Below are 12,966 nucleotides of genomic sequence, written 5' to 3'. Positions count from 1 at the left end.
AAGAGGGGATGCGAATCTATGGCACACGGCGGCTTATACACTCCAGTGTGTTCTAGCCCCGTGCAGACAATTTTCTCGATATCTTAATTGACTGACGGTTGTTAAGTTACCCGGCACTCGCACCCGGCTGTGATAATAAAGTTCTAAGATGAACAGTCACCAGATGAAGCCTCCTAAATCTAGTGTCATTATTTTCACTGCTGCTGCACGTTTGATGAGTTTGGTCTATCTCGCTAAGTTGCGAGCAGATAGTTGCTGCTATCTACTTTATATTTTTTTTTTGCTGCCGGCTGTGTTTAAAAATGCAACTCTGAATTTTCGAATGCTCATCGTCATATGACGTTTCGACAAATCTAAGCTTCAAAAATTGGAAAAATCAATTGAAAATTAATCGAATAAACAAAGTGTTTTGACAATTCAACCAGACTGCTCGCACTATTTTTTCAAAAGCACGAAATACGTTCGCGTACATTTTAGTGAGCGTCAAAGAACAAAAGAGCTACCATAAAATCTCCTTGGCCAAACAAGTAGCAAAATAGCTAGCGGTTAAAACAGAACATTAAAAAGAAATAAACAATGGGCCGCGCGCACACACAAGTAATACGAGTATACGGGGTATAACTTTTTGCAAAAAAGAGAGAATCGAATCGTACAGTGTCTATACCTGCTGTATTTACGCGCTGATAGCTTTGGCGTTTATCTTTGTTAAACACACGCGCACACGTGCACAATACAGTCGTGGAAAGCAAATGCGACGAGCCTATCGAGCTTGTCGATCGTTATACTCTTTTGAATGCGACGACGGCGGCAGAGCCACAAAAAAAAATATACCCAAGTAAATACCTACAAAGGTAATAGCGCTGATGTGATCGTAAAAAAACTGTTCTCTCGCAGGAAACTCGCGAAAAATAAATAAGGCGAGCCGGAAGAGGCATATACCTGTATATCGATTGCATATTCCCCTTTATCAGCGTGAACCGACACTCGTAAAAAAATTTTTGATGACGCTCTCGAAAAAGAAAAGCAGAAACGTGTAATTAAAGTAGTGATCGCGCATCGTGTCCGAATTAGATGTGTTACCTCATAAAAATTGTTTGGATAAAGTTTTATAACCACCAATTGTCGTTCTTTGAACATCGTATGTTTTATTCAAGCTTTAACGATTAATCTTCCAATTTCTATGCTTTACGTACTCTCTTCTGGGCAAATGTTTTTATGTGTTTGGTCATTTGAAAGTTCATAAAATTTCCTGATAACATCCGCCTAATTCGTATAGTAAGTCGATAAAATATACAATTGTCTAGCTTTTCGAAAATTCGCGCACAATGGCGAAGCTTCGTTCAAGTCGGAAACTTCATTTTTATTCGACAAACGAAAACCGAGTTCAAACTTTATAGGGGATCAACTGAAATAGCAAATGACAGGTGTCACTTCAGTTGATTTTATGTTTTGGATAAGAGTCTCATATAATGTTATACCCAACCAAACTCTTTTGTTCGCTCCGGCCATACATATTCGCAATCTATTTTTTTTCTTTTCCGAAATTCGCAAATCAGATTAGTTCCATGTAAAAGCCATTGTCGAATACTTCCAATTACCTAAATTACCGTATGATTTGGATATTGAGTTTATTGCGTGATTTATCTGGAATGAAATCATAGTTCCTAAGCTTGCATTCACGGAGTGATATAATCGTTAATTTGGAATGGCTTTAATTGTCGTCAGAGGTGTACGCTTGAAACGACCGCAATGTGTTACACCAATAATTACTAATACGTACATGGCCGTTGCGTATTTCGTACAGATGATTCGCTTCCGTTCATCTTTTTTAATTCAGCTCCCCTCATTATCGAGATATGATCGATCTGAAGTAAATTGGCAGGTACTATACAAATCCTTCAGAGCTTGTGCGTAGATAATAATACATAATAATAGTAGTGGGAAAATCTACTTTAGAAATGTCATATAATAAAATTGATCCATACATGCATAACAGTTTGATATAAACATGTATAATAATTATACTTAATATCACAAAAGTGAGTGACTTCATTATAAAAGGTATGATATATCATTTACAAAATATTAAAAGCAACACTTTAGGAACGCAATTGCAGAGTCTCTGTTGATGCTACGATATTCGCTTTATGCGAATAATGGATGAATAATTGTGTTATGGTCGACGTAATGGTGGTATTATCCGTTACGCCGGCGTAATTGACGAATAAGAGTCGATCAAGCTATTACTGCAAAAAGTGACAAGGGAACAACGCGGAAAGCGAAAAATAGAATGAGATAAAAACACTACGATTACAAAAACACTCGTATTAGGAAGTGAAAACTTCACGAAGACTGAGTGGCGCGATACAATGTGTATGAAACGTTTAGCGATACGTTTTTTTACCCTCAATGGAAGACTTGTAATATTTTATGAGGGTTCCGTCACAATGATGACGTTATTACTACACTTGTAAACAGAAGGAAAATGGACGTGTACATAGCAGCAGCAGTATTACCAAGTGGATGATAGTATACAATTTTGTATTTACGCGTATCTAATATTGTAGTGCAATAAATTTTAAGTCATAATGCAATAAGAAAGTTACAAAGTCATTGTTTTTTTTTTTTTTTTTTTTTTTGTCGAATTATATTCAACTTATGCTATGCTGATAATAATGAGTCAGATCGCAAGAATTACCATTTTTTGTAGAAACTCATCTTGTGCTACCTCACTATATGTTACATCATCTTAAATACGTAGATGTAACCAACACAACATAAGAAAAAATATACGGAACGATGCATAGATTACTTTTACGAATATTAAATCACAAATTCTGATAATGTTAATAAAAGATATAAAAATAAAAACAAAAATGTAGGTCCCACCGAGATTTGAACTCGGATCGCTGGATTCAAAGTCCAGAGTGCTAACCATTACACCATGGGACCGTCTCGTAATTTTTACAACCACAAATAAAATTCAATTAATCGATTCGATAACAAGTATTGATATTACAGTAATTCAGTGAACTATTAAATCAGATCTATGTGATTATGAAAAACGATGGTCTTTTTATTTAAAAAAATTTCGTGTAATTTAATATTTATAATCATTTTGCTTATTCAATGAATATATGTAAACAAAAGATTTAAAAAATCCGAAAAAAAAATTACAGGTCCCACCGAGATTTGAACTCGGATCGCTGGATTCAAAGTCCAGAGTGCTAACCATTACACCATGGGACCTTGAGTCAGGTGAATGTAAAGGCCACATATTTGTTTAGACTTCTTTTTTTTGCGAAAGAACCAATTTAATTGATAGTTTTTCTACCTTTTTATTATAAATATTTGATACATATGAATTTAATATCTTATTATTAATGGATTTCACTTTGATTTATTGATTTGTATCTATTATTTACGTATTACTTTTTTACTGTTTCGTGTAGGTTTTCTTCAAATAATGTTATTGTATTCCCTTATAATAAAATTAAAAATAGCGTCGAATTTTCATCCAAATTAAAAGAAAAACTATCACTACCGTACGCATTACAACAAATTTTTTATACAATTAAATATCAACTAAAACTATAGTAGAGTAATAAATAAATTTGTAAAAGTAATTTGTACAATGCTACTACTCCAAATGATGTCCGAGCCCGACTATCGTTCGCACGGATTTTGAAAAGAATCAAGGCGAGTATCTTCCACGCGGAAACGCGATCAGCCCCTTGTTTCGCAAGCGTGCGTCGAGCAGCGATAGCCCCTAATTGAAAGGAAACCAGCAATAAATATTATGTCGCGCTCACGGGGTCGGCTTTAAGGGCTGATTTTATAATGGCACGAAATGATACCCGTAAAAGGCGATGATTTTCGTTCGTACCGGAACCGGATGTACAATCGTGTTCGCGAAAAGACGGAGCGATAAATTTATTTTCTTTGCTCCCTACGTAGGCTTTTGTTGGCATGTATATAGCAGCGACAGTTCCGTTCTCTGACGACGACTTTGCCATTATTTTAAAGTCGTATTATTTCTGTTTTCAATTTGTACGATTCTTATCGGTGATCCATTATTTTGCAGAGCTTTATATTTCGCGGCATGTATATTTGTTTTATAAGTGAAAAACGAAGTTATTATTTCCGTATAACGTTCACGTTAAAGCCGTTGAGTTTTGACTCTAATTAAAAGGTATCAGTCTCTCACAGCTTTAATCTTATTCTTTACATATCTCTTACTAACTACAACACGAACCTTTCAGCTAAAATTTCAAATAAAAAAGTCAATCTCCTTCATTCTTTAATCTTTGGAAATGCGTGCTAGCTTACAATGGTGACATGCATATGTGACACGATATTGTCAAGGGTAACGCGTGTCGCGAGGAGGGCACTTCAAAGTGTCGAAGAACGACTAACCCACCTTGTCAAAGAAAAGTCTTTTCTTTTAGCGCTGTATTATGCCCCGATATCAAAGACGACCGTGCATGTATTAATTTGTACCCTTCTTCAGGATTTTAGTACGCATACGGTTTATAAAAGAAACTATGCAGCATTGAATTCCACCCCATTATTATTTTGTGAATGACGTAGAATATACAGTTTAACCACATTCAATACATTCACGTTCTCCGTTATTTACACCTTATTAATCCGAAATGAATGGCGAATTTCAAATACTTACGGTAATGCCTTGAGACAACATTTTTCTTCAAAATCCGTCTCCTCGTGGTTCCATATCGCAAAGCAATAGTAAGTCATAAATATTCATGAGAAACGCACCGACATATCGACAAAACGTGTGTGTGTGTGTGTGTGTGTGTGTGTATATATATATACATATATATATATATATATATATATATATATATATATATATATATATATAATGTAACCTAAGAGCCGATTGACGAGTCGTTTCTTCGCTCGCGTGAGCAAGCGTACGGGAGGGTTGGCGTTGGTAGTAGTAAACTGTAAAGTGAATTTCATTAGTCAAGCGCTGCTGTGCGAGAGCTGAGCGCGCGTGGATATACGCATGGATGTGCCTTCGGGGCGTCACTTTGATGTCAAACGGCGTGCCTCGCGGGCGTTATTGTTATTATACGGGCTTTTCTAATTATCGAGAAGAAACCGGAAGTCGGTTCGTCTTTTTCACTCTCTCTTTGCGACTCTCCCTCGTGACGAAGGGGGTCGCCGTTGATGTTGCCGTTCTCTTTTCGAGTTTGATGATCACATACGCATGATACGCGAACTTCAATGATTTGTTTTTGCTTTACGAATCGATAACTATCCACCTGCTTTTATGGGTATGACTAAACCATCCTGTCCACGTGGCCCTGTTTTTATTTTCTATAATAATGCATCTCGTAGAGAAAGAGTTTTTTTCTGCCCGAAAAAGTAAAACTAAAAATAGAAATTCATATTCCCACCGTTCTCTAAAATCACGATTCAATTCACTAAAAAAAAAAGAAAAAAGAAATAGTGCGTTCGCCCGTCCACCGCCACCCACTCGATCAGACACGCGTGCGAGGGAGATAGCGCAAAAAAGAAGAGAAACTCAAAAGACAAAGTGTCAGCTGCTGTCATCTGACTGGCGATGCATGCGTTAGCGCCACGTGGCAGCCTTAGCCAAGCGTTAATTCCGCGAGACGCAACTTTAGATACGCGCGTCCTGTATATATCTGCGGACCGCGAGTCACTTTCATCCCTTTTTTCTCCGGTCGTCCGCCTGTCACTCCAACTCATTGTGCCTTTCGATGGAAACGCGGGTACATTATCGATCACAGTTTAAAATTTCATGAAAAGCAGCAGCCTGACTATAATCATAGATTCATGTAGCGAGGGTGTGATACGGCGTGCTGCTAGGGTAACAGATATAAATTGTTTAATTAGCGTTATAGAAGTGAAAACATTGAATGAATTCTCCAAATATCGCAACGCAACTGCTACGTCGAAAGTGCAGTCACGGTAACTCTTGCATTGGTGTTGAGTCGCGTAACGTGGAGAGAAGCGCGAGCGCTCCCCCTCAAATAGGTTTTTCACGAAAGGGGTGCGAGTGAATTTCGACTGTAGACACGAGAACGATTCCTGAGTGGGAGGCATTAAAGGCCACCCCTATGGCGCCACGTGGCCGGCGTGTGCGATTTTAAAATACGCGCACACGCACGTTGCAGAAGAAGGTTACCTCGGAGGAAGACAGAGAAGAGAGAAGAGAGAAAAAACGAGCGACAGCGCAGGGGTGTGTGCGCGCGTGCGTGTGCGTGTGTGCGATGAACAAAAAGCGTCACGCCTGGTAGCAAAATGGCCTGTGACTAATGCGAGCCTACTAGAAAATCATTGGCATATTGTTGCCACGAGAGCTAGCTGGAGCGCCGACGATAATTAATGGCAGGAAGCAAAAGAGAGCGTATTAGCAGCTCGTGACTGCGTTCCGCACGGCTAAGCTTTTTCTCATGAACGGCAGCCTCGCGTCCGATCATCTCTGTCGCACCATATTCAGAGCACACGCACATACTTTAAGCCAACTCTCACTTTAATTTTTTTAATTAGCATGCCATTCTCTTTGTTTCGTCGCTGCTCACGCGCTTTTTATCTTTTTATAGCCAATTGTTTTGTGCGTATCTGCTGCAGACCGTTTACGACGAGTTAATGGTCGGATAATTTGTTTATTTAATGCCTTTGTCGTTTAAGACACGTCCATCTGAATTGCCGCAGTGCAGCTCGCTTCGCGAGAAAGGTTTGCTAGACTTCTATTTGCCATTTCACTTAGTCCGTGTAATCGCCGTTTCTACGAACAGGTAAGGCTGTGCGCAGCTCAAATACTTTTTTTGGTCGTAAATTCGCCTGTGTAAATAGGGCTGTCGTTGTTCAAGGAATGACTTTTAGCTTAATTTGAATCGATGAGCTGGAAAATACAAAGTTTTATCTACAGAAACGTTAATCGGCAATAAAGTAAGCAACTAATTTTAGTGTAGAACTGAATTTGGTTAGCGGAGAGAAATCGAAGTAAAAGCAGTACCGTCCGTGGCTTTCAAGCAAAATAAATTGACGGAAAATGTTGAGCAATTTGCACGCCTCCCCGCAAATGACAATCGAAAGTTAAACTGGCGCACGTGTAAGAAGAATACTCAGTTTATCCATCACGCGCTCTTACCCTCGCGGCATATACAATCTCAATGCTCGGCCATCAAAACACCGAGCATCCAATTCGCTCGAGTGGTATTGTAGAGATCTTTGCGTACGTATTTCCCCTGTCAATCATATACATACGTACACCGCTCGACCCTTCCGCTCGGCCGGAAGATCGGCCGATATTAGAAGCGCGCGATAACGCACAATAAAAGGAAATACGCTTGACGCGGGGGGTAAGTGCATTGTTCACGCGACGTGCGAATTTTCTCACGAAATTTTCGAGGGTACTTTCAAGTATATCGATGTAATTGTGGCAAATGGAACATGTTAAATGAGACTGGGCCTCACCCGAAACACTACGCCACGGATTTGGATCGTAAAAATTATTCGCTTCCGGGGGTGTGTTCACTCGGTCAATGGATGAAGTTTCGGTCAAAGAAATATGGGTTACAATGGTATTTGCTTATTATTTTTTATTGGCCATTAAGTGAACTTTATTACTCTATCTACAGACCTTTTTTTGGAATCTCTAATCGTTCTTCTTGCGTGTGAAAATTCTTGGCTAACAATTTTGACGCGAGCAATGATAATGGCACGATTAGTCTCTTATTTTTTTTAATTAAAGAGAGCAGTGTTTAATGAGAAAATTTAATAATCTGCACAAAGAGTAATCTATATAATTAAATAATGCATTCACTGGATGACATCGAGAAAAGAAAAGCAATGTGCATGATCAAAATCCCATTTACTGGGAATTCCCTGGAACAACGTTAATTGAAATTTCTGCGTGACTGACGAATAATCTGATTTTAAAACGTCGTTTTTCCCCTTCACTTCAAAATCTCAGAATATTCAATGAAATCGCCAGACACATGCTCTTCCATACCTTGCTATTAATATCATCCCGTATGTCAATCAATAACATTAAAAGGGTATATTATCAATAAAAAAGCGTATACCGAAAAGCTGAAGAGCTCGCGAATATCGGATTTCGAGGTTACGACCTAGATTTTCGTTTCCCTTTCGGTAATCAAAACAGCTGCATGGAGATCAAAGATAGTCATGGTAATTACATTGTCTTTCATTGTAAATCATCATTTTCGAACAAAGTCTACTCAGATAGTAAATTGTTGCACGTTACCACGCGCTGATGTTTCGAAACAATAAGGATTATCATAGAGTTTAAAATAATTGTACAACTAAATGATTTTTAACAATATTATTTTAATTTTCTCGTTACGGCTAAAATAGTTGAGGTTTTTCCATGATTATTTGCATTTTGAAATCAATTGATTAAAATCTTGACATGTGCCTTAATTAAACCGTATTCCTTTCTTGTACAGAGCTTGTTGAGTGTTGTTCATTATAGACACAGCCATCGTTTTCCACTAACGCATAGACAATTCCGTTAAATTTCGCACCCTTTAACCATTAACGTCATCAAGGTAGACAAGATATTTCAAAGCGATTTGTAACTAGAATTTCAAACATTACCTTTGGTTCTCTAGTAACGTACCTATTCCGAAATTGCTATTCTACACGTAGTAGGTAATTGATATTAGATCTTACCTTACTTACTTGCCTTCTCATCTTGTTGTAAATACAACGAAAAATTTCTCTTTCGCTGGAAGCATTTATGGAAGCATAAATGCACTTGATTGCGAATATATTCATTCTGATTATTTAAAATAAAATTATTTAGCGGTAAATTTGATCTGCTAATAGAATTATTGCTTTTCTCATTTCTGATTGTCATTCACTTTGTCGTTGCTATCTAATTTTCCAGCTGAGCATACGGGAAAAATATCGCTCGCTGTAGAGAAATCGGTAACAAATATCACGCATGCGAAACTCTCTGCGTATCTATGTAGCCAGTTTTGAAGTTATTACACTTTGATATATGCGCGAATGTAGTACACATAGAAATTACGGCAAGGTATAAGTTGGTAGTTGCATGTTTTATGCTTAGTGTAAAGAAAATAGCGAGATCGTCTAAATTATTAATTGTCGTATTAATCGGGTTACAGAATGAATACACACCCAGTTCATATGCAACTTTGAATAACAAATACCTGCAGTTTCAATAATAAATCAGCTCATGAAAGCTAATTATAATAAGTTATTTAAAAGAAAGAATAGATGTATGTGCTATGCAAAATATGTTTATGATAAATATCGTAGTGAAAGTGATATAAGAATCGTTGTTCACACAGTAACGCACTAAGGAAGAAAGCGTTCACGCACTTCCGCCGGCCGAAGTAATAATTCACCGTAGCGCGTATAAGCTCAGTCACAGGCAGAGCATTTCGTTGTCCAAACATTTCAGCAGGCAAAGGGCACAGCTGATTTACGGGATCGCATGCAAATTAAAACACCAATTAGAAGAGCATTAATCAGTGCCAAGTTCAGCCTTCTCTCTCTCTCTCTTACTGGAGAATCTTGAGTGGCATCATGCACCGGTTAAGCTTGGGCCGGGGGCGACGTATAAATTTGCGCGCTTGCGCTTGCGCTTCAGGCTATTCCGGCCATGGGGCTTAAATAAAAAGCGTTCCAGCTGCGGGCCAATCTGAGCTCATGGCGGATTTTTTCGCTGCTACTGTCAAGGGGAGAAGAGAGAAAGAGAGCTGTAGGGCCAATAAATTTTCAGCTAAATACTCCGCGAGCTACATTCTTATCTGATACAAGGCACAACGAATTTATTACACGCGCAAAGTTAAAGTGAGCATGCATTTTGGTAGTTAGCATTGTTTAGCAGCACTGTTGCGCTTTGTCGGGTTACGTGTATATATATTTGCGAGGGGATTTCCGCTTGGTGTTATTCTTGCTTTTTTGGTTGTGATCTGATTGTAAGCCCTTCACAGCTGTCGGAAAGTCTGACGATTATGTTTATAGTAGGTTTACATATTGGATTTTAAAAGCAAACTATGCAATTTTCAACAGCGAATCGATATTCCACATTGCACTCTGTATCTATAGCCATAAACTATGCTTTTAATTGCACGTTGCCACCATTGATTCACTTATGACTAATAAAGGCGCGTATCTACATATCTCTTGTCCCGCGCAAGCCGCCGCCTCATTGCGCTCTATCAGAAATTAATTTCGTAACAATTCAAGTCATTTGGTTAACGTTTGCCGCTACTAATGATAGCAGTAGCTGGCGAAAAAAATGGCTTCATTAGAAACCGCAGCTCTGCAATTTACATCTTGAAATTGCAAAGCGCGTAATAATAAATACATTACAAGCAACACGCGTATCGCAAGCAGTTCATCTCAACCGGTGATTATTCCTGGTATATAGAGAGAATAATACAGCACCCTGCGTAAAATTTTATACTTTAGCACCAGCACGCGCGGCGCGAGTACACCTTGACGAGGCCCAACAGCTGACGTTCACTATAGGCCATTATAGCTGCAATCGAAAATCCAATCATCAATGTAACATCAATTTCCAGAGTTTCTCGCTCGAGCGCACATAAATCAAGCTTCCTTGCGTATCCTACACATACACACACACACACACACACACACACACACACACACACACACACACACACACATGTGTGTAGGCACACACCCAAGACAGAGCATTATTACGAGGCGTATGTATGCATAACCCTATACGCTTTAATATGCATATATTGCGCGCGCGTGCAAGAGAGAGAGAGGCGGCAGATGCCGTGTGATGCGGGCGATATCTATCTTACGGCATCTCGAGCGAACGTTTATTACGTCATTTTTGACGGGGCCAAAGAAAAAACTCGCAGACCACCTACTGAGCGATTGTTGGAGGGCGCGAGAATCGGCTAATCGTCGTTTGATCTATCCAATTAAAAACTGTCACCTCGTGTGCAGAGAGCAAACTCCTGCTCAACCCCTTCTTTTACTTGATTGTTTGCACAGATAATTGAGGAGGGTTTTCATTAGCGGCAAGTGTGAGTCTATATAAGTCCTTTGAGAAGCCGGCGTTGGAATTGAAATTCATTCGTTGATGCCTACAGCTCCATTGTTCTTTGGGGATAACCTTTTCATTGCGGCTCTCGTTGTAGCCCTGATTTGACGCTGCAGGCTTTGATTATGGCTATTAATACGATTTTCAAGGGAGCATATAAAGGATTTCGCTGTTAATTAATCGCAGCTTCACTCGTGCGAAAACTAGCGCCTCGTGTCACCTTTACATTGCCGACGTTTCCATGTCACGATATTCAATACCATGGCAAAATTCTTTGTTTTGCATTATTCATGATGCAATTTCTATCGCAATTGCAAAGAAAAGCAGCAGGAAGTTTTAATTAGTTTTTCATGACTAAATGACGCGGCGATAGTTTGAACGCCGAACCTGCGCAACGTTCGCTTCAGTGTCGATGAGTGAGTAGGTAATCAATCAATCGCAGCGAATCGAGCGCCATGCACTACACAGTGACAATGTAAATCCGCGGAAGCTGGATGACTAATCTACTTGACAAATACATAAACAAAGTGCACTCGATGGGCGTAGGTGCAAGACGGGGGTACAATAATATTCGTAATTGAAGCACTTAGTGCCCTCGAGCGTCGATATTCTAATAATTCACGCGAGCGCGGCGGCAGAGGCGGCGCTGTCCGATTCCCGCGGGAATCCGGCGAGTCCTTGGGCTTCCAGTAGCCAATGCATCACCCTGTCCGCAACCCCGTAACTCACCTCTCTCGCGAGCGCACGCTTTGTCGCCGTACGCGACCAACAGGAGGAGGAGGGCATAGCCGACTGGACACGCATGGTCAATAAATACAGTACCGAGCTCGACAAGACGAACAGATATATGGCCCGAGGTGAACCTAATCTAATCTAACCCACGACCTGCAACGGCAAACTCTCCGCGCACACGTCCGTCTGTTGCTCTCTCGTTCGCTCGCTTCTTCTCGTATGTATATCCTGCCGAGCTTTTCTACTGAGACGTAATTAATTAAGGCCACCTCGCCCGATGAGTGAAACCGCAAAATTTCTAAGCGTCTGCGCGAGAGTTCCCTGCCTGCGTGCTTCACTAATATGTTATCCCTTGTACGATCAAAAGCTCTCGCCAAGCTGCCTTCGGATTAATTTCTTAAATATTCTTTGCGTTTGGATATTCTCTTGTCAACTTGTTTTTTCCCGCAAACTTCGAGGCTGAGAATACGCAATCTGCAAGCCTTTTCAATATTCAGGCCTCCGACTTTTTATTCGGTGAGTTAACTGCACAAGGGAATTTTTCATCCAGAGAATCAATCAGTCGAGTGGATAGCGCAAACCGCCTCTCAAAGTAATTAGGAACCCTAATCTTCATCTACCTCGCCATTCGAATTGACTCAATCGAGTCTTTTTTTTTCGGCTCCAAGCGGGAAAAAGAGCCTTTCGGCAGCGATCCGTTAAAATGCCATGTCGTATATATACGACCGTTTCCCATTCGCTAATGCGTCGCTCATCCGGGAGTTTCATTCTTCCTTTTCTACGCCTCTCGGTACTTTATTTTTATTTAAAGTGCGCGACCTGCCCTCGTGCTATACGTATAGTCAAACGTGCCCTTGCATGCGCTTGCATGCGCTTGCATGCGCTTGCTCGCGGTACAAAAACTGTTTTACTTGAATGGCGAGTAACTAAGCTTTATATCTATTAATTGGATAAACCTTGTCTACTTTTCTTCGCAATTGGTTATTATGACAGTCAATATAACTAATGCTTCATTCTGTGCGTTTTATTTCAATGTTTTATTGAACTGTTATCCAGGATTAGTAAATGGTATTTCCATTTATTATTTGAAATATTTACTTTATTGGTAAACACAATGTGCCTACAACATGAACAGTGGTATTCAAGCTGCACTT

At 39.7% G+C, this 12,966-nt stretch overlaps 2 non-coding genes across 2 annotated transcripts; both read right to left on the bottom strand.

The window, feature by feature from the left end:
* Window positions 1–2,880: 2,880 nt before the first annotated feature.
* Window positions 2,881–2,952, bottom strand: Trnaq-uug (transfer RNA glutamine (anticodon UUG)). Its single transcript has one exon. It is a non-coding gene; the product is annotated as a tRNA-Gln (tRNA).
* Window positions 2,953–3,177: 225 nt separating this feature from the next.
* Trnaq-uug (transfer RNA glutamine (anticodon UUG)) lies at window positions 3,178–3,249 on the bottom strand. Its single transcript has one exon. It is a non-coding gene; the product is annotated as a tRNA-Gln (tRNA).
* Between the last annotated feature and the right edge of the window lie 9,717 nt (window positions 3,250–12,966).

This window comes from Phymastichus coffea, unplaced genomic scaffold (genome assembly GCF_024137745.1).
Source record: "Phymastichus coffea isolate CEN01 unplaced genomic scaffold, Cenicafe_Pcof_1.1 PCOF00157, whole genome shotgun sequence".
Lineage (NCBI taxonomy): Eukaryota > Metazoa > Arthropoda > Insecta > Hymenoptera > Eulophidae > Phymastichus > Phymastichus coffea.
This window is presented reverse-complemented; position numbering and strand designations above follow the sequence as displayed.